The sequence below is a fragment of the Callospermophilus lateralis genome, chromosome 12, assembly GCF_048772815.1.
Source record: "Callospermophilus lateralis isolate mCalLat2 chromosome 12, mCalLat2.hap1, whole genome shotgun sequence".
NCBI classification, from domain to species: Eukaryota; Metazoa; Chordata; class Mammalia; order Rodentia; family Sciuridae; genus Callospermophilus; species Callospermophilus lateralis.
In genome coordinates, this window is record NC_135316.1 from 84,740,423 (window position 1) to 84,763,876 (window position 23,454).

The following is a 23,454-nucleotide window of genomic DNA, read 5'->3' on the forward strand; positions in this document are numbered from 1 at the left end:
TATCAAAGAACTATGGTTTCAATAAGCCCTCTTAGGACTAAGGCTTTACACCTGATTATTTGATGCAAAAGTTGTATATACTTGTTACCAAATTAATTCTTTCAGGGGCTAGGGGCTAGCTCAGTGGTAGAATGCTTTCCTAGAATGTGTAAGGCCCTTAATTCAATCCCCAGGATTGGAAAAAAAAATTAAAACTTCTAGGAAATTCACTTGTATTCTCTGACAAGTTCCAAGTCATCTGTTTTTTGTTGAGTCACCTTTCATTCTTCCACTTTTCTGTATCATGACACAGAGCACAATTCTGCAACAGCAGCATACACAATGACATCAGCAAAAAGGAACGGCACTAGAAAGTTTTGATTTTGTAATGTTGTGTTTGCCAAAAAGAAATTGTCCAACAATTTTAGCCAATCTTGTATGTAGGAGCAAGATAAACTAGTAGAGAATACTGACTCAAAGACATTAGGCAACTAGATTAACGTGTGAAGAGCTGACATCAGCTTTACCCAGGCTGCAGTCATTGGGGAAAGAGAAATAGGAAAATGATGCTGCCTTCAACAGAAAATGATGTTTTGGGGGATAGATGCTGAGCAGAGGATATTGCATTTACCGGCCCAGTACTTAAAGCAGCTAATAATTTAAGACAAGGATATTGTTCGACGGGGACATATTAAAGCAAGAGTAAAACCATAGGAGTCCAAGTAACAAGGGATTTATAGAGAAAAGAAGAAATTATTAGAACTAAAAAATGAATGCTAAGGAATGCTTCTCAGGAAATAACTTACTCTGTGCATGTTATCAACGGCTAAGAGCAGACAATTAAGAGACAGGCAAAATACTCATTTATTCATTCTCTCTTTCCTGGGATATGCTGTTTCCTGTTTTCAAGGACATATCCTGGAGCCTGGGTGAAGAGTAGGGATATCAATACATTTATACAGAATTAAATACCTTCATAGCATGATGTGCAAAGACCCATAAAAAGTGAAGAATACAAGTAAATTACCTGGGGGTGGAGTGTATAGAACAGTTTGTGAGATGAGGTGATATTTGAGCTTAACCTTGAAATTGAACACGAATCAGAGAAAAGTGAGGTGTGCAGCGGAGGAAGTCTCTGTGAAAACACAGGCCAAGGCACGAACAGCATGGAAGATAGCAGCCAGTGGTACAGCGTGGCTTGAGCAATGTGTAGAGAAGGGTCAGAGCCAGGGGCAGAAGCCTTCCATCCATGCATGGCGTCAGAACGGGAGGACTCATGGGTCTTTCATACCCTGCTTAAGAGTGTGTGTGTGGACTTGATTCTGAAGGCAAAGGGGCTTGAAGGTGAAGCGGCACCATCAAAAAGAAAATGCAAGCCAGGACTGGTGTCGCATGCCTGGGATCCCAGCTACTCAGGAGGCTGAGGAAGGAGGACCTCAAGACAAAGCCAACCTGGGCAACATAGCTAGACCCCATCTCAAGATAAAAAGGAAAAGGGCTGGGGATATAGCTCATTGGTAGAGATTCCCTGGGTTCAATCCCCAGTACCAGGGGAAAAAAAAAGTTACAGAAATCTCACATTTAATAGAAAAAAAAAATCTATTAGTGGATGAGAAAACTACTTTGGGTATATAGGTCTTGACTCCAGGGGTCCTTGAAATAGTAGAGATTCCTAGGATCAACTATTATTTCCATCCCCCCACCCCTTAGAGGAAAGAATCTAGGGTGTATAGGTTGGGTGAATGACTTGCCTGGCTTCACACTTTGCTACTGGAAGAGGGAGAGCGTGTGACAGCTCTGCGGTTGGGGCACCAGCATTTCCTGAGCTCCCATTGTGAGCAGAGATCACTGGACCTCTGCAAGATTAAGGAACAGAAAATTCAGCCATTTTTATTCAAAGAGCTAAGAATTAAGGTAGGAAGACAATAGAAACATGACAAATGGATAATTTATACACTAAAAATGACCCTCTGATCAGCTTTTAGTTTTTGATCAGTAATTAAATTATGTTGTAAAAGGAGCACAGTTAAAGGTGGGGATGTGGCTCAGTGGTACAGCAATTGCCTAGCATACACAAGGCCTGGGTTTGATACCCAGCACTGCAAAAAAAAAAAAAAAAAAAACAAACAAAAAGGAACACAGCTATACTATAGTTTAGCTTTTAAAAAGCCACTCTCATTGAGTAACATCTTGCAAATTAATGTGAATTTAGCACAACCTACTCTAGATATTAAAAATATCTAAATATTTAAATATTAAATATCGAGATATTAAAATAACATGGCACTCTGCTAACTCAGGATGGCCTTACTGTCCTTCTACGACTGTCCTCTGTTACACTTCATTGGGAGCTTGGAAGCAGGGTTCCAGGGGTTGTCCTAGAACAAACTTGGTCCTCTGTATCTTAGCTGAAAGGGTCACTGTGCCAGCTCAGGTGAATAAAACCATGCTTCTAATAAGAGAAATCCTCTTAAGACAGGAGAAATATGAGTTTTATCCCTCACTAATGAGTGTATCAGAGATTTAACTGACAGAGCTTCTGGAGTGTTCTTTAGTAAGTAAGATGGTCTGAGCCACCAGAACGTGGGGTTATGTGGACCTCCAATTATAGAGCCTCCAGGGCCAGGTTGCTTTTTTTGTGTGTGTGTGTGTGTCTGTGTGTGTGTGGTCACAGGGATTGAACTCAGGGTCTCACACTTGCAAGGCCAGTTCTCTACCACTGAGCTCATCCCTAGCCCCACGGCTTTATTTAAAGTCAAGTTTATTGTATATGAAGAAGAGGGGAAAATGCTCTGAATTCCAACTGCCTCTTGCACAGGAAGCCTTGTTAGACTGCAGAGTTTCTCAAAGAATGAGCTGAAGATAGCCCATCATCATGACTATTAAAAGTACACATTTCTAAGCCATCCCCAAGCCTAATGACCCAGTATTTGAATTGTTAACAAGATGTGCAGATGGTTCTCATGTACTCTTGGATAACCACGGGCTTTGGTTTGGATGAGCACAGTGATTAGTGTTGGGTGTGCTATCACAGATCTGAAGAAGGGTTTTTTGGACTAGGAGTTGGAAAGAGTACAATTGCCCTATATAATACAGGGAACAGAAAAGTGAAATTCTGGGGACATTGGGGCAGAGAAATTTGAAAGAATAAATAGGAGAAGGAAAAGATAAAAGAGTCACTATGGTGGCCAGAGGTTGAAGAATAGGATACAATATATGTGTTGAAAATCTCCAGTGTTGGGGCAACAGAGAGGGCTTTTCAAGAGCAGGGACATCTATTGTCTCAAAATTGTTTGTTTTGAATGAATACCTCATCTCTCCAGACAGCGGTAGAATCTGCTACACAGACACTTAAGTTGAACTTCATTTGTGGAATCCAGGAGAAAGGCTGAACTTCTTTTCTGAACCCACATAGTATAGAATAGAGACAGTATAAGATAATGAACAAAATCCACAAACGGCCCCAAAGAACAAACTAACATCAGTACGAAAAAGAACTTAAGCACAGAGACACCAACACTGAGAAGTTATAAAAATCCTAGGGCTGGCTCTGAGACTTCCTACAGGTACTGAATAGAAGTTGGATCAATTTTTATGTAAATTTTAAGAGCAAACTGCTCCCATCTAACCTTTGGGTTGTATGAAGTTACATGAGCTTCTTTTTCTCTACTATTTCTTTTATTATTATTTTTGTTGTTGTTGTTATTTTGTGGTGCTGGGGATGAAACCCAGGGCCACGAGTGAGCTATGTAAGTACTCTACCACGGAGTTACACATAATAAGAGCACCTGTAATCCCAGCAAAATGGGAGGCTGAGGCAGGAGGAGTGGAAGTTCAAGGTCCGCCCTGTATCCAAAAAAAAAAAAAAAAAAAAAAGGCTGGGGATGTGACTCAGTGAGTTCCATCCTCAGTACCAAAATAAAATAAAGCAAGATAAGCCTTCTGTATCTTCAAACTCTTGTTCTTAGAAGAAATTGGCTATTTTTGAATCTTGCTTTATTTTGAGCTTAAAATCCTTTTTTCAAAAGCAATGATCATTTCTCACATCTCTCTTTTTAGAAGTCTAGAACTTTCAGTTAGACATCTTTTTAAATTGAAGACCACAAAATAATGCGGTATCACATTTTTCAGGGACTTAAGTGAACCCTAACAACCTACAAAAGTGAACATATTTCCCCTAAATGAACAGTGTTTACTTTTCAGTGACAATGCAAGAACTTAGCTGCTCAAAAGCTTATTTATGCAGAGTTTCCTATCTCACTTAATTGCCCTTTTATTCAAGGGGTTTATTGATTGATTTTTCATTAGGGATTTGGTTGTGATCTGTATAGGAAAAAAAAACTTTTTTTTTTTTTTTTTTTTTTTTTTTACTTAATTACTAAAATACACATTCCTAAGCTGCTTTTGGTTACAACTTTTTGTACATGAGAATGGAAAAGGCTTTGGAGAATATTTGATGAATGAGAACTTAAGAATAAAAAGTTATAATTCTTACAGTCTTTCTTCATATTTAACAGATTCTTTTCCATATGTCTCAGTTTCCTCCGTGTGGCACTGGACTAGTCACGACCCTCAGTCTGTAAGGACCATGAGCAATTAGTAGACCCTTACCCATCAAAAGAAACATATCATGGTGGCGCATCCCTGTAATCCCAGTGGTGTGGGAGGCTGAGGCAGGAGGACTGCAAGTTCAAAGCCAGCCTTAACAACTTAATAAGGCCCTAAACAACTCAGGGAGACCCTGTCTCTAAATAAAAATACAAAAAAGGGCTGGAGGTGTAGCTCAGCACTCTTGGATTCAATCCCGGTACCAAAAAAATCCAACAACAACACAAAAAGAAAAAAACAAGAAACATATCCCTAGACTTTTCCCCCAAAAGGAAATGTTTGTTAGGGGCCTGGTTATCTTTTGGATTATATGCCTGAAGAGAGTCATGTTTTCCTGAACTAAAGTTACCTTGAACTAGAATCCCCCCTCTCTCACGGGATGGCTGTTTTCATCAAAGAAGCAGACTTTCTTTCTCTTACACACAGATTGAAAGTAAGACCAGTGAGGTCTGGATGCTGTACTGGGTCACTCCCTGTAAGGGTCTCAGCAGCTGTGAAGGACACTTGTCTTTAAGGCTTCCGCCCTGCACCCACCCACCAGCCTTGCCCACCAGTGTCTGGCGCACAGTGACGGACGTGTGGGTTTCTACCAAGCACAGGCTGTGCCTGGATTGCTGACCTCTGGGACCTGCAGGGATGGCGTGGGTGTCATTTCCTCTTCCCCAGAGTTTCTTAAAGTGAGTTTCTGTGATGACCTCATCAAGTATGATGTCACAGAACATGATGAGAGCCAAGGACACTTGTAGTCTGTAGCTCTTCATCTGTGAAATTAGTGCATTGCATCTGATGCTCTCTTAAGATTTCTTTCAGATCCACAACTCACTATTCTCCAATGCTCTCAGTTATTTTCTCATGTAAATTCCTCAACAGCCCAATCATCAAGCCCTTTTTGCAGCTTAAGCTGTGAAAAGATTAGTAAAAGTCTAAGACTCAAAGTTATATCTGTAGGGTTAATAATTAGCAAGAAAAATTAAAATGAGATTTTTGAGGAAAGGCTATCAGTTTTCCAAGATGCCCTGCCACTGATTTAAACAAGGGCAATGTCAAATGGTACACTGATGTCCAGATTTGGAAGACCCAAGCTTGAAGAATCCATTCAACTTTTTAAAAAGTGTATATTTTACCTCATAATTAATTTAGGATGATTTGACAGTGTTGTGAATTGTTTCCCAATACTCACGTTGAAATTTAAGTGCCATGTGATGGAATTAAGAGGTGATTATGGGGGCTCTGCCCTCATGCAGGGGTTAATACTGTTATCCTGGCATCCAAGTAATGGGCTCCTGTTAAAAGGACAAGTTTGGCCCCATTCTTCCTCTGTCCCATGCATGCTCATTTGCCCTTCTGCCGTATTATGACACAGCATGAAAGCCCTCATCAGAGGCCAGCGCCAACCTCCTGCACTTCTCAGATTCTGGAGCCATGAGCCACATAAACTGCTATTATTTACAATTTCTCTCCCCTGGGGTATTCTGTTCCAGCTACAGAAAACCAGCTATGACAAGTACACTTCCATATTCCTTATAAGCTGACTGGAGAAGTGCTGACACTTTGGATAAAATTTCATGGCATTTCAAATTCTAGAACTTTTGTTTAAAGTGCCAAACCACACCACAGTTCTATTATGCAGCATATAAACAGATGTTATATGTCACTCCATCGAGCAATAAGGAACACACGGCAGTTTGTCGCACTGGGATTGTAATTATAGAGCACAGAGGATTAAGGGCTTATAAACACCATGGTTCAGGGCAGGGGCAGAATTCCAGGAAACTGGATAATGAGTATTTTGAGCACACCTTTTACATATTGACCTATTTTATAGTTTTTGTTAATCCCAAACTTCCACATTTAAATGAAATAAAACCAACAATGGACTACTCTACTATAGCTTCTGAGAGAAAGTAGTGGAGTTTGAGTCGATTTTTCCTCTCCTTCCACACAGTGCATTTCCAAACACAATGAAAGCAACATGCAATGCTGAACTTTTGTCTGAACTTCAAAGTTTCATGGTTAGAAATGTCTACCTCTGTGGCCCAACAACAATGAACTAGATCCATCATTGTTCCAGGGCAGCAGGTGCAGGTACCCTGCAAGGAGGTCATTCAAGGAGGAGTGACACTTCAATCTCTCTTTCTTTCTCCTCCCTACACTGCTCCCACATTCCTATAAAACCTCCAATGTCAGAGAGCTATATGTGAAATTTGTGTTTCTGTTGTTGTTTTGGAGGGTGAAACAGAAACCTTCCATTCTTCCCATCTCATTTCATTCAATTTTGTGTTAATGCATCATCATTTTTAATGCTTGGAAACTTTCAAAGACTTTTCGGGGGGGGTGTATGGGTAGTAGGAATGCAACCCAGGGGCACATTACCACTTTACATCCCCAGCCCCTTTTGTTTCTTATTTTGAGACAGGGTCTCCCTAAGTTGCTTAGGGTCTTGCTAAGTTGCTAAGGTTGATCTCCAACTTTCGATCCTGCTGCCTCAGCCCCCTGAGTAGCTGGAATTACAGGCATGTACCACTGGGCCTAGCTTCAAAGAGCTTTTTAAAGAGGGAACAATTGTTTATCAAATAAGCAGTGAATCAATTCATGCTTCCCTCCCTTTTTAAACCACCTACGTGACCTTTAGGGAGCTTCCCATTTCCCACAGGCAAGCACCAAACCTCGTTCTGTAGCTGCAAGTTATCTTGCCCTGTGTCAATGAACTTTTCAAAATAAAACCATCTCACACATTCCCTGCTGGCGGAGGTGACTGTGGGTGTGGGTGGGTGCTGTATTATTTTAGTTTTACTGGTTTTTGTTTTGTTTTAAAGTTCTCTCTCCTGAATATGCTGGACCATTTCTGGGAGGTTTTTCTCTTACCCACTTTCTGTCTCCCCTGTTGGTACAGATCTTTATATATTCATTTTTAAGTTGTCTCTGAAGCAAATCATTCTTCAACATTTCCCTTCCTCCTGCCCGCCTATGTTTGCATATGTGGGAGTGTTTGGTGTAGAAATCAGAAAGTGATTTATTGCTAGTAAAACAGTTTCTATCTTTACTATAAATATTAACTTGAACATGGCTAGGCATAGAGTTTTCAGTCACCTTCAACTTTTGGTTGAAGAACTGAACAGCTTTGGTGTTATCTGAAACAGCAAAGCTCTTTCTAATTTAGCAAAAATTAAGGAAATGTACAAGGCCAGAACTTTGTGATGCTCTGCCTTACAAAACTGTATTGCCTTTTGGTTCAATAATTATGTAGGGATTTGTGACATCCTTCTTGAAAGTAATTACACTTCCATAATATTGGAGAATTGCACAGAGTATTTGGTTTAGATGGATATGATGTAATAACAAAAGAAAATACATCTTAGCCTATTTCTGAACAATGTAGTTTCTGCGTAGCACTTGTCTGGTGAATGAAGTTCATTAGGCTTTTTCATTGAACATTTCTATCTCATAATGGTACTTGTATTGTTACATTATATTTTTTATTTTTTTCTTTCTTCACTCAATCTAATTGGCTGCTTTTAACAGATATTGTCAATCTTAAAAATTTTGTCAACAGGTAGAGATAATCCTAGTGTTTTACCCTATGTTGTGAGGAGAGGTTAGAACAGTGACCTTGAGTTGGGTAGTCAGGACCTTGGCTTTCCTGGTCTGGCTTTTATGGTGGTGAGTGGGGGCCAGGAAGGTTTATATATAATGGAACACAAATCAGAGCACTTTGGGGAGAGAAAATGGGTTCTTTTTTCCACAAGAGAACCCTAGGTTTTGAGGGGGGCAGTAGCTGGATGTAGTGTGGGAGGGACACTGGCTGCCTGGGACTGCCTGGTATATCTGTCTCCTGCTTCTCACATGCAAAAAAGTAGTAGTTAAGGAATAACTATGATCTTTTTTCCACTTCCTTAAAGTCAATAGTTCTTGACCAGGCAATGGGACAAACATCAGACACACCTTGGTAAATGTGTTCACCTTGCAGGTAGAAGTGTGGTCCTAGTCTAGACTTAACAGAATGAAATCTCCAGGACCAGTACCTGTGGAGTCTGCAAAGCTCCTCCAGTAATTTGGATTTGCACAATTATTTCTAAACCAAAGATCTACAACAAATATATGAAAAAATGTTCAATATCTTTTGTATTTAGAGAAATGCAAACCAAAACTACTCTAAGATTTCATTTTACTCCAGTCAGAATGGCAGTTATCAAGAACACAAGCAACAATAAATGTTTGTGAGGATGGGGGTGGGGGAAAGGCATACTCATACTTTGCTGGTGGAAGTGCAAATTGGTGCAGTCAATCTGGAAAGCAGTATAGAGATTCCTTAGAAATCTCGGAATGGAACCACCATTTGACCCAGCTATCCCACTCCTCAGTCTATACCCAAAAAACAGCATACTACAGTAACACAGCCACTTCATGTTTATAGCAGCACAATTCGCAAATTCTAAACTGTGGAAGCAACCTAGATGCCCTTCAACAGATGAATAGATAAAGAAACTGTGGTACATATACACTATGGAGTATTATTTAGCATTCAAAGAATAAAATTATGGCATTTGCAAGTAAATGAATGGAGTTGGAGAATATCATACTAAGTGAAGTAAGCCAATCCCAAAAAACCAAAGGCCAAATGTTCTCTCTGATATGTGGATGCTGATCCATAATGGGTGGGCGGGGGCAAGGCGAGGGTACATGGGGAGAATGGAGGAACTTTGGGCAAAGGGGAGGAAGGGTAGGGAGGGGGCATGGGGGTGGGAAAGATGGTGGAATGAGGTATATGTACAACTGCACATGTGGTGCGACTACATCATGTACAACCAGAGAAATGAAAATTTGTGCTCCATTTGTGTACAATGAAGTGAAATGTATTCTGCTATCATGTATAACTAATTAGAACAAATTAAAAAATTTTAAAACAACCAGTGATCTAACTTGGTAAGTTAATTTTCCCTCAGTGATGTGGGAAGGGATCAGAGATCTCAAAAGACTGGAAATACTTCCAGAGTTGGGCCCTAAGCAAGAGACATTTGACTTATGACCCTTTCTACTCTAATAGTTGAGAATGAAGAAGAAGGAAAAATTATAAAGAGTAAGTCACACCACCACCCCCAGCATAGAAATCCCCAAAAGAGAACAATTCAGGCCCCTGGGTCTTTCCTGTAGGGAAACAGTTCATTGCCAATTATGGCTTTTCTACCAGCTGATATGGTGTCAGTATTGCCATTAGCAAGGAGGCTTAAATATGGCTCCCAGAGAAGCATAAACACTGAATTAATACATTCTGTCTGCTAGTAAAACATTAGATAGGAAAACAGATTACTGTGTACCTTAATGATTGAATCAGTGAGTCCTTGAACAGTGCTTTGCAAGACAAAATAGTTAAGATTTTTAGATTAGCAGTAGTCTTTATCAGGAATACTTTCCATTTATCCTTGTATTTTTGATACTTAAAATCTAAAAATAATGTTTCTTGAGGTTGTCTCTTTCTTGTCCATAAAAACCAGTTAGACCAACATTCTATCTAGAATCAATTATTCATGAAGATGACTTCAGTCTTTCTGAAGAGTCCAGGTGGAAGAGAAGTTATTGAGGATATACCATAGGTAAACCTTATCTAATGATGCAAACGCTCACCATCCTGGGCTCCCTCCAAACAGGTGCTTTGAACCAGCAGGATGCCGACAGCCAGTCATTCAGCACCAAGGACGTAAGGTAAGTTAAAATCCTGACAATACTTTGGTTGCCTTGTAATGAGAGCTTTTACATTTCTTTCATCTAAACATGACTATCCATTGTATCTCACTGGATAAGCTCCCACTTCCAAACCCACAGTTTTCTAGATTACAAAGAAAAGAAGGTGGTATTATAATTAAATTCTGCAGATAAAGATTCTTTAGGTAATTACTTTCCCCAAATTGTTTAAAGCAAAGAATGTTGCTTTAAACATTTTTTTGCTTAGGTAAATGATGAACTTGTTGGTCATTTTCCTCCCAATCATTTTTTAAAAGTGCTCAAAAGGTTATCACTAAAATATGTTGAGTAAATATATAATATATAATTATATGGATGTAAAAATATTTTCATAGTCTAAATGCAAATGTATATTTGGAGCATTATTTAGGAATGGGAGGGAAAAATGTATGGGATCTCTCAGATGTGTAACTATACTTTAAGCTGTCGAGCAATGAATGAAAATGAACTGCTTTTAGGTCAGACCTGTTTAAGCACTTAAGTCCTGAATTCAGAACCCCGTATGTGAACTATTTTAGTTTATATACATTCACACACACACAAACACACACATACACACACACACACACACATACACAACTTATAAAAAGGACAAAACCTTAAAATTGAACTATAAATTTAATCTTTTCTTCTTTTACTATCAGTATTTCAGAGGTAAGAAAAAAAATCATTTTCTCCTTGCTTATATGCATATAAATCATGCATAGGGCTGGGGATGTGGCTCAAGTGGTAATGCGCTCGCCTGGCATGCACGGGGTGCTGAGTTCGATCCTCAGCACCACATAAAAATAAAATAAAGATGTTGTGTCCACCAAAAACTAAAAAATAAATATTAAAAAATTTTCTCTCTCCTCTCTCTTTTTTTAATCATGCATATAAATATCTTATTCACATTTTTTTCCCTTAAAAAGTAACCAGACATAATTGCCTCATTAAAATCTGTTTTCTTAGCCAGTAAGAAAATTACACCTGTAATCTCAACGGCTCAGGAGGCTGAGGCAGGAGAATCATGAGTTCAAAGTCAGCCTCAGCAAAAGCGAGGCACTAAGCAACTTAGTGAGACCCTGTCTCTAAATTAAAAAAAAAAAAAAAAAATAGGACTGGAGATGTGGTTCAGTGGTCAAGTGCCCCTGAGTTCAATCCCTGGTACACTCAAAAAAATCCGTTTCCTTTTTATAAAAGAAAATGTAAAACAAAAACTCAGTTTCCCTTATAATAAACTTGTATAACAGATACAAATAAACAGGGTACCTATTTTCGTTTTATCAGTATTTTTCAATTAAAACTGCCACAAATAACTAATTTGGAATCCAAATAATGCATTGATTTTAAAGTTACTGAGGTCTAAATTCTCACTATTTCAGTAGATTTATTTCAAGAATTTATTTATATCCTTGTATATAATAGTCTGCTTTTTAAAGTCACAAAGGCAAACCAATTATTTTCCCATTCCAAGTTTTTAGGACCGAATTTCCAAAAAAAAGGTTTTAAACAGATAAAATTAGATTAAATATTAAATACACAAAGTACAGGAGTAAGTTTATTAAACACAGTATTATTATTTCATACAATCTTTAGAGGCCTCACATGACAATATCTTAAATTTAATGATTCACATTGGAGAAATACATGTATAGTTACTACAATGAAGACTTTTCATGTCATACTTTCTAATGAGAAAATTCAGTTCAATGAGTCTATCAGTGTGCTACACAGAATTTTATATCAGGAGAGGACTGGATTTGCGCTTTGGATAACTTTCAAACCATGAAGATTTGTAAAAGTGTTAAGAGTGTATCCAACAACTACTCATTAGAAGAAAAATTACTATTATGAGAAACCAAATCTTCAATACCACCAAAGAAAGAAAATAACACAGTGAAGCTCAGTTGTGTATTGTTTTGCAATCATGCATTATATCATTTGGGCTTAACACAGCCTGTGAAAATACTGTTTACATTCCAATTCCAAAGGTGAAGAAACAGGTTTTGAGAGATGAAGTGACATGTCCCAGGTTACAAGTTTAGTCAGATGGAGAATTAGAACCTGAACCCATTTCTTCAGCAACTCTTGATTTGGGGAAATTCTTGGGCTGAAGTCCTGTCAGGAGAGCAAAGTTTCCAACTCTTGCCTGTGAGGCCCCTTCGGCTTTGGCCCCAGACACAGCATGGGAAGTGGTTCTTTAAAGAAGTTATGGTACCAGGTGGACAGGGGTGTGGCTGGTGGGGTGGTTGTGACATATTTCTCCTCGCACTCAGGACATCTTCTATCTTGCCTAACTACTTCATTAGCCCTTAAGCACCTACCATATACAAAATGATCTGGGTGGGTGTTGAGGGGCATACCATGGTGAATGAGACATGGCTTCAGTCATCACAGTGTAACCACGGGACCTATGACAATGGGGACACAATTGTAGGGAGCACTCTTTTCACATCAAGTGTTTATGGAGGACCTAACCAAGTTATAGGCCTTGTAGACCTCACTGAAACATCACCAAATGCACCAATCGGCGGGGTTCTGGGGTGATGCAATTCTAATAGAGAACAAATAGAAGGTGAATATCCCTTATCCAAAATGCTTGGAACCAAAGGTGCTTTGTATTTTGTGGAATACTTACATAAGCATAATGAATTGTCTTGGGGATGGGACCCGAGGCTAAACATAAAATTCAAATTCAAATTGAAAAAGTCAATTCAGTTGTTTATTTCATTTATACCGTATTCACAGAACCTGACAGTAAGTATATACAGTATTTTTAGTGTGCCTGGGTTTTGACTGACCATCACATGAGGTCAAGTGTGGAATTTTCCATTTGAGCCCTCTGTCAGTGCCTAATTTTGTAGCATTTGGAATTTGAGATATGTGGATTAGAACTGTGTGACCTGTAGTTCAGGGAGCACGCCTAAGCAATGTGCCTTTCACTGTGCCTGTCACAGGGAGGAATTCAGAAGGGAACGCAGACCTGATGCCCATCTTCACGGTCTTCTGGGCCAAGCTCATTCACTTATAGGAAAGGCCAGAAAGCATCTGGCTGCCATGTTCTCACAACTACCCTGTGTTTCTAGTAAATAATGACACTCAGCAAGAAAAGGAATAAAGCAGTTTTACTTTAGAAATACTCTAAACCCATTTAATGATTAAAAAAAGCATAATTTTAAGTAAGCTATTTTTTAAGATTGTGGATTAAAGCAAAAATAGCTTGCTTTTGAAACAGAATTGGACTATAATATAAGAAACAATGTTAGCCTACATGCCGGAGTCTCTGTCCCGCGAATCTGGCCGGACTTCCCTCCTCCTCTTGGCTGTGAGCATCCTCGCTGTAATGCCCTCTGACTAAGTGACAAGGAAGTAACTCGAATTGTCTGTTTCCTCCGAGCAGATGGCTCCTTGTTTTTCACAACATATGATTGTAAAATCAGTAGGATATTTTAAGAACCCACTGAACAGACACACCAACTTGTTTACCTAAAAGTGCTGAATGAAAAACCCATTACACCTGGCCCCTGCACCCCACTTTCTTCCAGACCAAGGTTGAGATGCTCTAACTCACTCTACCATGCTATTGGTGAGGCTTCTCCAAGGGAATACAAAATGTTAGTCTTTGATGTCTTCGGGTCAATATGATTTTTAAATGTACTGGTTTTCTTTTATAAGATTCACGGCTGTGACCATGCGGTTCCTCCATTCCTTTATTCTAGAGGCATTTATTGAGTTGTGCCACACGCAAGATACCCTGCTAGGCAAGTTCTTTCCAATCTGCCTGGACTTGAAACTAAGTGACTTTCACTGTCTCCCCAAAGTCTAGAATAATTGCTGGCATCCAGTAGAATCCTAATACATTTTTCAATGAATGAATGACACACTGAGACAAGCCATCCAAGTATTTCCCCCACAGGGAATTCATATTGTGATAAAAAGCAGTATAAAGACCTTCACCCTTGGCAATTATTATCTGCCCACTAATTATTTCCAGGATAGTTATTTTCAGATAGTTCCACAGGACTGACACAGCTTCACAGGAAATCAGTTAATTAACCACCAGATGTTGAATGGACACTCACTTTGTGCAATTCTCCCTTCTTAGACAACTGGGCCATTCAAGGGAGTGAGATGTAGTCTCTGTTTCCAAAGAGCTTCTACATGAACATAAAGTTAACAATATAATACAGTACTGAGTCCAAGAAGGTTGTTGACATCCAGGAGAACTAAAAAGAGGTCATAGGAACAATTTTGGGCAATCACAGATGGATGACTAGGATTGGGCCTTCAAGCCCACATGGAGAATGAAAGAAAAGGCATAATAGGAACACAGACATGTGTGTGTGTGTGTGTGTGTGTGTGTGTGTGTGTGTGTGTGTTAGAAGGTGAGGGGAGAATGGCATGAACAGAGTAAGGAAGAAGGCAGAGCACAAAAGGATGCCAAGAGTTCATTGCATTTAGTGCGGTTTGAGTCAACTGGATAACTGTATTGAAGGAATACTATGTACCAGCCATTGTAAGAGGTAGTTGGTATACGATGGTTAACAAGACTGATACGGTCCCTGGATGGCTAGCCAGCAGAAGATACAGACGAGTAAACAATACAGTGCGATAAGTGCTGTGGTAGAGAAAAGTCCAGGTGTTGTGAGAAGAACACAGACTGGACCATTGCAGAAGAGGAATTCGGGAAAATTCTTGGAAGAAAAGATCTGAAATTGACACTGAAGTCAAAGTAGAAATTAGGAGGAAATGTGAAGGTAGCTTGTACGGCATGTACCCTAGAAGAGTGAGCACGAAGGGCCCCAGGATCTGAAGCTGGCGGAGCTTGCTGAGCACAGTGGGAAGGAGTGCTGGGCAAGGGGCCGCGGACAGAAGCAGTGGACAGATTTGGCATCTTCATTTCCTAAGGAGCTTGGACTTTATCCTAAAAGCAGTGGTGACCCTGAGGAATCTTAAACCAGGGAATGAAACAAACAGGCCTTTTAGGTAGATAGCTATCTGCAGTGTGACATGTCCCTGAGAGGGGAAACGGATGATAAGAACAAAAGAAAAATATGGAGTTCTTGAAGGTGTATCCCCAACACAATGCAAGAGCTAAATGAAGAATGAGTGAATGAATGAATGAAATAATCAACCAATCAATCATCCAGAGCAGAACTGAAAATATGAGACTTGAGGTGGAGGTAAAATTTGTCTGTGTGCACATACGGGTGGAGGGAACACTGGAACACTGAGGTGTCCTCAGCTCTTGCATCTCACCAGACAAATGATCATAACAGGTGACAGTGGAGTGTGGCGGTACAGTGGAAGCTGCTTGAATGTTGGAGTCCAAAGACCTGGTCCAAGCCTTAGTTTGGCCATTTATTAATTGTGAGATGCGACTTAATTTCTTGGACCCTCAGGTCCCACATCTATTCTGCCTGCTTTTTTCTTATACAACAGCAGAGCAGCATCACACTCCGTGTATGCTTCTATTTGCAGGAGGAACGTGGGATCTGGGCCAGGATCAGCAGCCCATTGGCGTTTCTGATTCATCCACCATAAAAAGCAGCTAGTGCAACTTGCATGACAGTGGTATTGTGGTTTAGTTGAAAGGAACTAGTAGCCAGTGTTGATCAAACTGGGCAGGTGCCTCTTGTCCGTGGAAAGCCTGGCAGTGAAGTGAAAGAGGTGGGGGAAGGATAGGAAGAATCCATCTGCGGCTGTTTCCAATGAAAGCACTGGGGACAGAAACAAATGGCACAGCTGGAGCCTAGGAGTCAGTGAGGGGGCCAAGGGCAGCTGGAGGGGGCTGAGGGACAGACACTGTCTACACTAGGACTCAGCTCCCCAAAGCTCACTGCCCTTTCATGAGTTCATCTCACCAAATTAATGTTGCCAACTCAAGATCTTAGAAAGCAGAACTTAGGCAAGATCGAAGCCAAGAGGCCTTCTCACAGATTTGGGCTGTTGCTAACAGGCCAGGGCCAGATGACTTATGGAAAGAGAGGACAAGGGCGGGAATCATGGGTGCAGGAGTGGTGTCCTCCTTGGATCTGGAGATTTGGAAAGAGGAGAAGCCCGCTCGGAGTGTGAAGTGGAGAAATGCAGGGAGAATTATAATATCCATGGATCCAGGCACGTTAAACCAACAAATGGGGGTGGGGGGTGGGATGTGGACCGAAGGTGAAGAACAGCCCTGTAAGAAGGTTCTGGAAGTAGGGCAAGTGAACCAACCTAGAAATACTTTTTGCCATGGGTTTCAGAAAACAGGGCAGGTCTGCATTCCTTGGTACCCTCAGGAGATCAAAGAGATGCGGCCCAAAGTGACTTTCACTGTGAACACTGAAGTCCCCCTCCTTCTAGCATTTCCCATCTCATCTCCTGCCACTTCCCCAAACTCTCCTATAAGTTCACACCATCTGGTCCATCCTAGGCAGAGAGTTGCTTTTTCTCTGCCAAAAAGTTAGACACAGGGCAACATCAGTAAACCAAGAAGAAATCCATTAAAACAACAGCTTCCTTAAGAAATGTGACTTTCAATTTGTGGACTGCAGTCCCAAGTCTCTCTGTCATCTTCATCAGAGGATTCCGTAGAGGTTTTATGAAACAATAGCTGAGGGGCTGGGGTTGTGGCTCAGTGGCAAAGCACTTGCCTTGCACGTGTGAAGCACTGGGTTCGATCCTCAGCACCACATAAAAATATAAACAAAATAAAGATACTGTGTCCCTCTATAACTTAAAAAAAAATTAAAAACCCAATAGTTGACTAAATTATTTTCTATCAACACAGAGTCATCCCTCCGCAGTTGGCCCTCATCTATCCTCTGCAAATCAATCAATCAACCACCACAAAAAAGCCACTTCCAGTTTTTCCTGGAAATTCCAATGCAAGGGGTCGTGAAATCAAGTTGACTAAATAATTCATTCTCTGCAGTGACGGCTGAAATGGCTTGGCCAGGCATCAGGGTCACTGGTTATCTTGTGCTCTCTACACACCAATAATAATCCATCCAAGAACATCTAAGGCAGACATCAGAGTCTCTTCATCAAGATTGAAATCCGTGTGTCTCCTGTTCCCTAATACATTTCACCATCCACATTGTTTAATTGAGCCTTTTACTACAAACGGTTTTAGGCTCTGATGCTAGACAGGAATTTGAAGCATGCATTGGAGTATTTAATGGCATTAATTTCTGGTGCCCACAGATTTCTGATGCCAACTTCAAGCCACAATCCAATAATCTTGCAAAATAAAGAAAATACCAGAACATGAAATGCAACACAGAATTCTCCAGCACCGCATGCAAAGTAGTTCCCTGTCCTGCTGATGCTGACGAGTCATAACATACTTGCCTATATATACAGATCCTTAGATGTCACAATCAATTAAGAAAATAAAAGGAAGAATAAGATAGGCACTTCCAGACTGAAGAACTGCTCTAACTTTTCCAATCCAATGCGTTTATTTGGCAACCAAAAGCTCTTCAATACATCCCAAGTTAATTATAAACTCCCATCTAACTATGACAAATGATATGTAGTCCTTGTTGTGTGGTTTCATTTTAATCGGAAGGCATAAATTTAAATGATTCCTACCTGGAAATATGGATGGTCTCTTTTTGGGGCGCCTCAGGTGAAAGGGTTCCAAGTTCTTAATGTTTCTTTGAAGTTTTCCTCTAATGTCATTTCCTATGAGTAGTTCAGGTGGCAGGCTGCTCCGTCGGGATGATTTATGATCATTTTGAGATGAATTTAGTTTGTTCTTCGTTCTGGAATATAAATTGCTGTCATCAACTGCCATCGTAGTAGATTCATTGGAGACTCGGAACAAAAATCCCAAAAGCCAAACCCAGAGGCAGCCTCTGCCACAGCCTCCTCCGCCCGGACTCGGAGGTTCTCATGCTTTCCCGGGCACTTGTTTGGGAAGCTTAGCAAGTTGATGGGCGTGGACGGGAACAGGTGTAGAATTACTAAGTAGCCACTCCTCTCAACAGTTAATAGCACAGGGGAGAAAGATCCCCCCAAAATCATTAGGTACAGAAGACTGGGGAATCTGAACAGAGGTAACACACATCCGTGCTTTTGTGGATGGCAATAAAAGTGGTGTCATGCTTCTAGTATGAAATACCTGTCTTAATGGTGCAATAAATTAAAAAAAAAATAAAAGCAACCACGACTCACTATTTAAGAATGAATGCCAGTGCAAATTGTGAGACTGGTTTTTGTTACTTCTTAAACTCTTATTGGAGATTTTGAACCATTTGAGGAGGCATTTTTTTTTTTATTATTACATTCTCTCCTATCTTTGTGTTTCAAACTACATACATACAAATGTCCTTTTTTATTCTTATCTGGCCAGCAGCCAAGGAGCTGGCTGGAAGAGGGAGATGAGAGATGGCGGGTGATGACCAGGAAGGAACCGGTTGTGGGTGTGTGTCAGGCAGCAGTGCTGGGAACCCAGGATTGCGCTGACCCATCCTCCCATCCTGTGCTCCACCTGGCAGATGGCTTCTCCAGAAGTTCACCCTGCCTGGCAGAGGGGCTGGAGGTCTAGAAAACAGGCGTTCACTGCTGACAGGATGAGGGCCCCCATGCAAGAGATAAAAATAAATAAATAAATAAATGCTGTTATCCTGTGGGGAGGCTGTGTAGCTTCTAGCTAAAATGGTCAGTTGGTTTGGTGGTCTCAGAAGAACCAGCTTCCTGCTTGACCTGGGCACGTATTTTCTTTCTTTTCCTTTTTTGTGTCCTTTATTTCCTTCTCCCTTGCTCTATGGTATGTGGCAATGTCCTACATTCTTTTTCTTAACTGACTGCAGAAATCATAATTCTATCATTTATCTTCCCCAGCCATGCCCCAGGGCTGTGTCCAGGCAGTCCCTCTCCAGGGGGCGGGCACCAGCACACACACACACACACACACACCCCTCTCCTGCTGTCTGGATGCAGTGTGAGTCAGAAGATAAAGAAGATGAGATCTGTCTTTTCCCAGTGCTGGAGATCAGCAGACACATATATTTTATTGTAAAGGATTTGTGTGTTGTTTTAGAAATCACTGTTTACTTGTGTTTCCTGGATGCCAAGCAGCTTGTATTAAATTAAAATGTGAGAGTTGGATCTCTTTACCTAGTCAAAGACACATTGCTGTGCTAACAGAAGTTTTATTCTCTATCTTCCTTATGCCCTTTCAGCAACAGGTCTTCAAAGTAGGACAGATTTCTGAAGAGAAAAGCATGTTTTTACGAGTAGGTCCCAATTAGAATTGCTATGATAATTTAGCAATCGTTTTCATATTAGATCATTAGGTTATTATTTTTTTAACCAATTCTGAGAATCACCTGCATTGGTCCCTCCCAGGACTTAGAACTACTTTGTCCAACTGAAATGTATCACGAACTTCTAAAACCAAACAAGTGACTTGTATACCACCATTTTTTCAAAGCCCAGGAGACTGCTTGAAACTCCTTTACCTTATTGAAAATAGATTTTTCTTCTAGTAAAGAAAGAGTAGAGCACTTAAGAAAGTTTGAGGTAATGACTTTATAGGAAAAAAAAATACATTCCCATACCCAACCCCCAAGAACTGTGTTTAATTTTTCAAACACATAACAAGGTAGAGTCTTAGGGCATAAAAGGCTAGACACCAAAAAGGAAAAATGTGGCAACAGTCAGGCACGTTGTTCAGTGACTTTCTTTCCCAATTCATAGTATTATCATAAGGCTAAATAAGAGCATATATGAGATGAAATGGAAGTCTCTTAGGAAAAGTATTATTACACATAAAGTGTGCATCAGTTACATCTGCATTTTGTGCACATATAATTTAGCTTCTGTCTTTAAGAGGCTGCTGGAAGCACAGACTGAAGTACCTGTGCATCTGGAATGCATCATAATAACAGCTGTCATTCACCACATGCTTAATGCCAGCCAGGTCCTATGCTAAGCCTTTGGCATGCATTATCTCACTGATTCCTCCTAAACCCTGTTTTATAGATGGGTGCACTGAGACACAGAGTCAAGCATCTAGGAATTGGCAGGAGTGGGTGGAGAGAAATTAAACACAAGATTTTATTTGACTATAAAACTCTTGTTCAAGTTTATGCTTTAAACTGCACCAATATACTACTTGTTAGATGTGCATGACATCTACAGGGAATTGAAAATCCTTCTCTGGTTTCCTAAAACAATTCTTAACCACAGCAACTGTAACTAGGACTTCCCTGTGTAAGGGAGCTGTCAGAGGGCTTTGAGGTACCTGAAATGAAAGTGGAAAAAAGCAAAAGGAGAACTCAGATCTTTGTAGGTGTGTGCCAGAAAGAAATTGCTTTAATAGTAAACGCTCCATGTTAAGACTTTTCATATTAGAATGCACTTTTATATAACAGCATTATATTTTCCTGAGATTTAGATTACCTACACTATTTTGGAGGTAACTTTAGTGCCCTGATCCTCTAAAAATTAAATGATATAAGAGAGGGTCAGAGGGATTCATGAGGTGTACTCAATCCCTCTCCTGTCCAATGTAATTCCCCCTCAAAAGGAATATAAACCAGATAGGAATCTATTCATTTAAAATATTTCCTAAGGAGAAAAGTGAGGAAAGTTTGAATTCACTATTATTAAAAAGTTAGGGTGATATAAACAAAGAATAATTTTTATTCATTCAAAAGTGGCATTAAGGCTATGAAAAAAAGTAAAGCAAACCATCCTTTAAAAATATTTAAATTGGCTGCAACATGAATAGTAATCAACCAGAGAAAATTCAGCTTTCTTTGGTCTTAACAAGAGTATTCATCGGTTGCAATGTTAAGTCTGCCTTCCCTCTTTATAGTAACAGCCAAAAGGAATTTCACTCTTTTTCCAGACAGTCAGAAAAATGATGATATTGAAATCTGAGCTTAGAGGTACCTTAACACTATCAGCATAATTAAGTAACTATAAGTGTGTAATTAGACATTTTCTATTTTAATAAGCATTATGTTTTAAAGGTGTCCATTCTCCTATAAGTTCAATAAATTGATCTCTTTTGAAATGCTCTTATTTATATCCTTTGAGAAGCTGTGTATTTTATATTGAACAATGTTGTCCTCCCATAGCATTTTATTCTTCCCATAGTGAGACATTATCTTGTTTCTCTTAGAATGTTCAGCCCATCAAAGACATTTCTTGAGTTTGTAGCTATGGATTCCTGTGTGTGAGTAGCTAATAAAGAGAATTTCTCAATTATTTTGCTTTTTTTTTTTTTTTTGAGAGAGAGACAGCTGCAACTGTATTGAAAATGATACAACTTCACAATTGTGGACTTCTTTCTCATTGTCACCTTTACAGAAATGGTCCACCCATGGATGTTTCAGATCTGTTGGGATTCACCAAATTAGCTTCTGAATTTTGATCTGACCCATATGTGATGCACATCGGCAAATATTTCTTATTTTTTAACTATTTATTCAATTTTTAAACAGTTACGGCCTATTATCCAGTGGGTTTGCCATCAGAAGAAAATAATAGTATAAAATGTCAGAATGATGAATATCACCAAGTTGGGCAGTTCAATGGATTTCTCTCTCTGAAAGGTTACCAGCCACCTCTTATTGGCTGCATAACTTTTCTTAGTATGGGTAACAGTGCCTCTAGTAATATCTGGGGTGTGTTTATGGCCAAGGACAGCTTTCCTCAGTTCCTAAAAACATCATTAAGATGGCTTTCAATAGCAGTAAACACTAATGACTAGTGCTTCCCTCTTAACATTCTCTGCTCCTTTGGCTCTCCATAATACTATCATTGCGTGTGTTGCTTCCTCTGTTTTGGGTCCCTTCTGCTCAGGTTCTTCAGGGGCTCCTTAGAAGTATCTTTTCCTCCTATCCTGTTTTTGGCAAGCATATAATGAGCATCTACTATGCGTCTGACTCCATGCTAAGTTCAATGTCTGGACTCAGGAATCTCTTCATCTAGGAAGGAAGCAGACCTATAATAAACAAGTTACTACAGCACAGGGTGAGCAGTCTGTGCAAAGGTGACACTGCAAATCTACTTGTTACCTTTTCCTGATAGACAGGAGATGGGAACGAAAAGGTTCTCAGAGAAAGACTGAGTTCACAAGGCAGATGTGGGGGCCTTGTGCACAGGTACTAGGCTGAGACAGAGCACTAATGTCCACGGATGGCAAGAAGTTGTCCTCCGTGTCCACAGGCTCCACATCCACAGATCCAGCCAGCTGTGGATGGAAATTTTTTTCCAGTGGCATCTGCACTGAACATGTACAGACTTTTCCTTGCCATTATTCCTGACACAGTGCAGTATGATAATTATTTACACAGCACTTACATGCATCAGGTATTACAAGTCATCTACAGATGTTTAAAGCATCTGACAGGATGTGCACAGGATCTATGCAGGTTCTGTGCCATATTATATAAAGGACTGAGCATTTGTGGATTTGGGGATCTGTGGGGATCCTCGAGCTAAACACCTGCAGATACTGAGGATCAACTGTACAGCAATCCTCCGTCTTCAGTGGGGCTTGGCAGAGAAAGCACACACATTGGAAAGACAAGATGGAACAGTTCCAGAGAACAGGGCTGTATGAACACCAACAGGTAATGGTATTATCTATTTTTTAACATCAGCATAAATTACCTATCTGGAAGATACCTACTTAAAAAATTAATTTTTATAAAAATGGTTCTGACCTCTTAAAACAAGTTGGTCATTTCTAACAAAATGTAAAATCATTTCAAAAAAAAAAAAAATTCTGGCTTCAGCCAATCACCCTTCTCTTAAACCCTCTTTATTTATCCTAGAAACTGTGGTATGGGGATTTGCTGAAGCACTCTTACACAAGTTTTTAATGTCATGCAGAGTGTACCTCTTTTACAAAGCTTCAAAACCAGTTCTTGCTGGTTGCCATCCAACTTCATTTGCACTTGCATTCCTCCTTCCTCCAGGTTCAATTTTGCAAGTCTCAGCAGAATGCCAGTCACTGCCTGGCCTTTTCTCAAACTTTGGTAAGGCTTAAGGGCATATATATATATATATATATATATATATATATATATATATATATATATATATTTATTTGATTTGTGTGGGTCCTTTGGTGAAAGGATACAAGTAAGCAAATCTCTATGTATACTACCCCTAAAGCAAGAGAGGACAGGCTGACAG

The 23,454-nt window shown here is 39.9% G+C and overlaps 1 protein-coding gene across 12 annotated transcripts in view; it reads right to left on the minus strand.

Moving 5' to 3' along the window:
* Positions 1-23,454, minus strand: part of Fry (FRY microtubule binding protein) — a 409,821-nt gene that overhangs the window by 296,011 nt on the left and 90,356 nt on the right. For 5 of the 12 annotated variants that reach the window (XM_076872112.1, XM_076872111.1, XM_076872109.1 and 2 more), the window contains 2 exons: positions 18,788-18,858; positions 17,887-18,059 (listed from right to left, as the gene is read on the minus strand). The exons of 2 other annotated variants lie outside the window; for them this stretch is intronic. The gene's annotated coding sequence lies outside the window, so the exon portion shown is untranslated. The remainder of the gene's footprint in view (positions 1-17,886; positions 18,060-18,787; positions 18,859-23,454) is intronic. 5 more of the 12 variants (XM_076872110.1, XM_076872104.1, XM_076872108.1 and 2 more) reach the window with 1 other exon arrangement.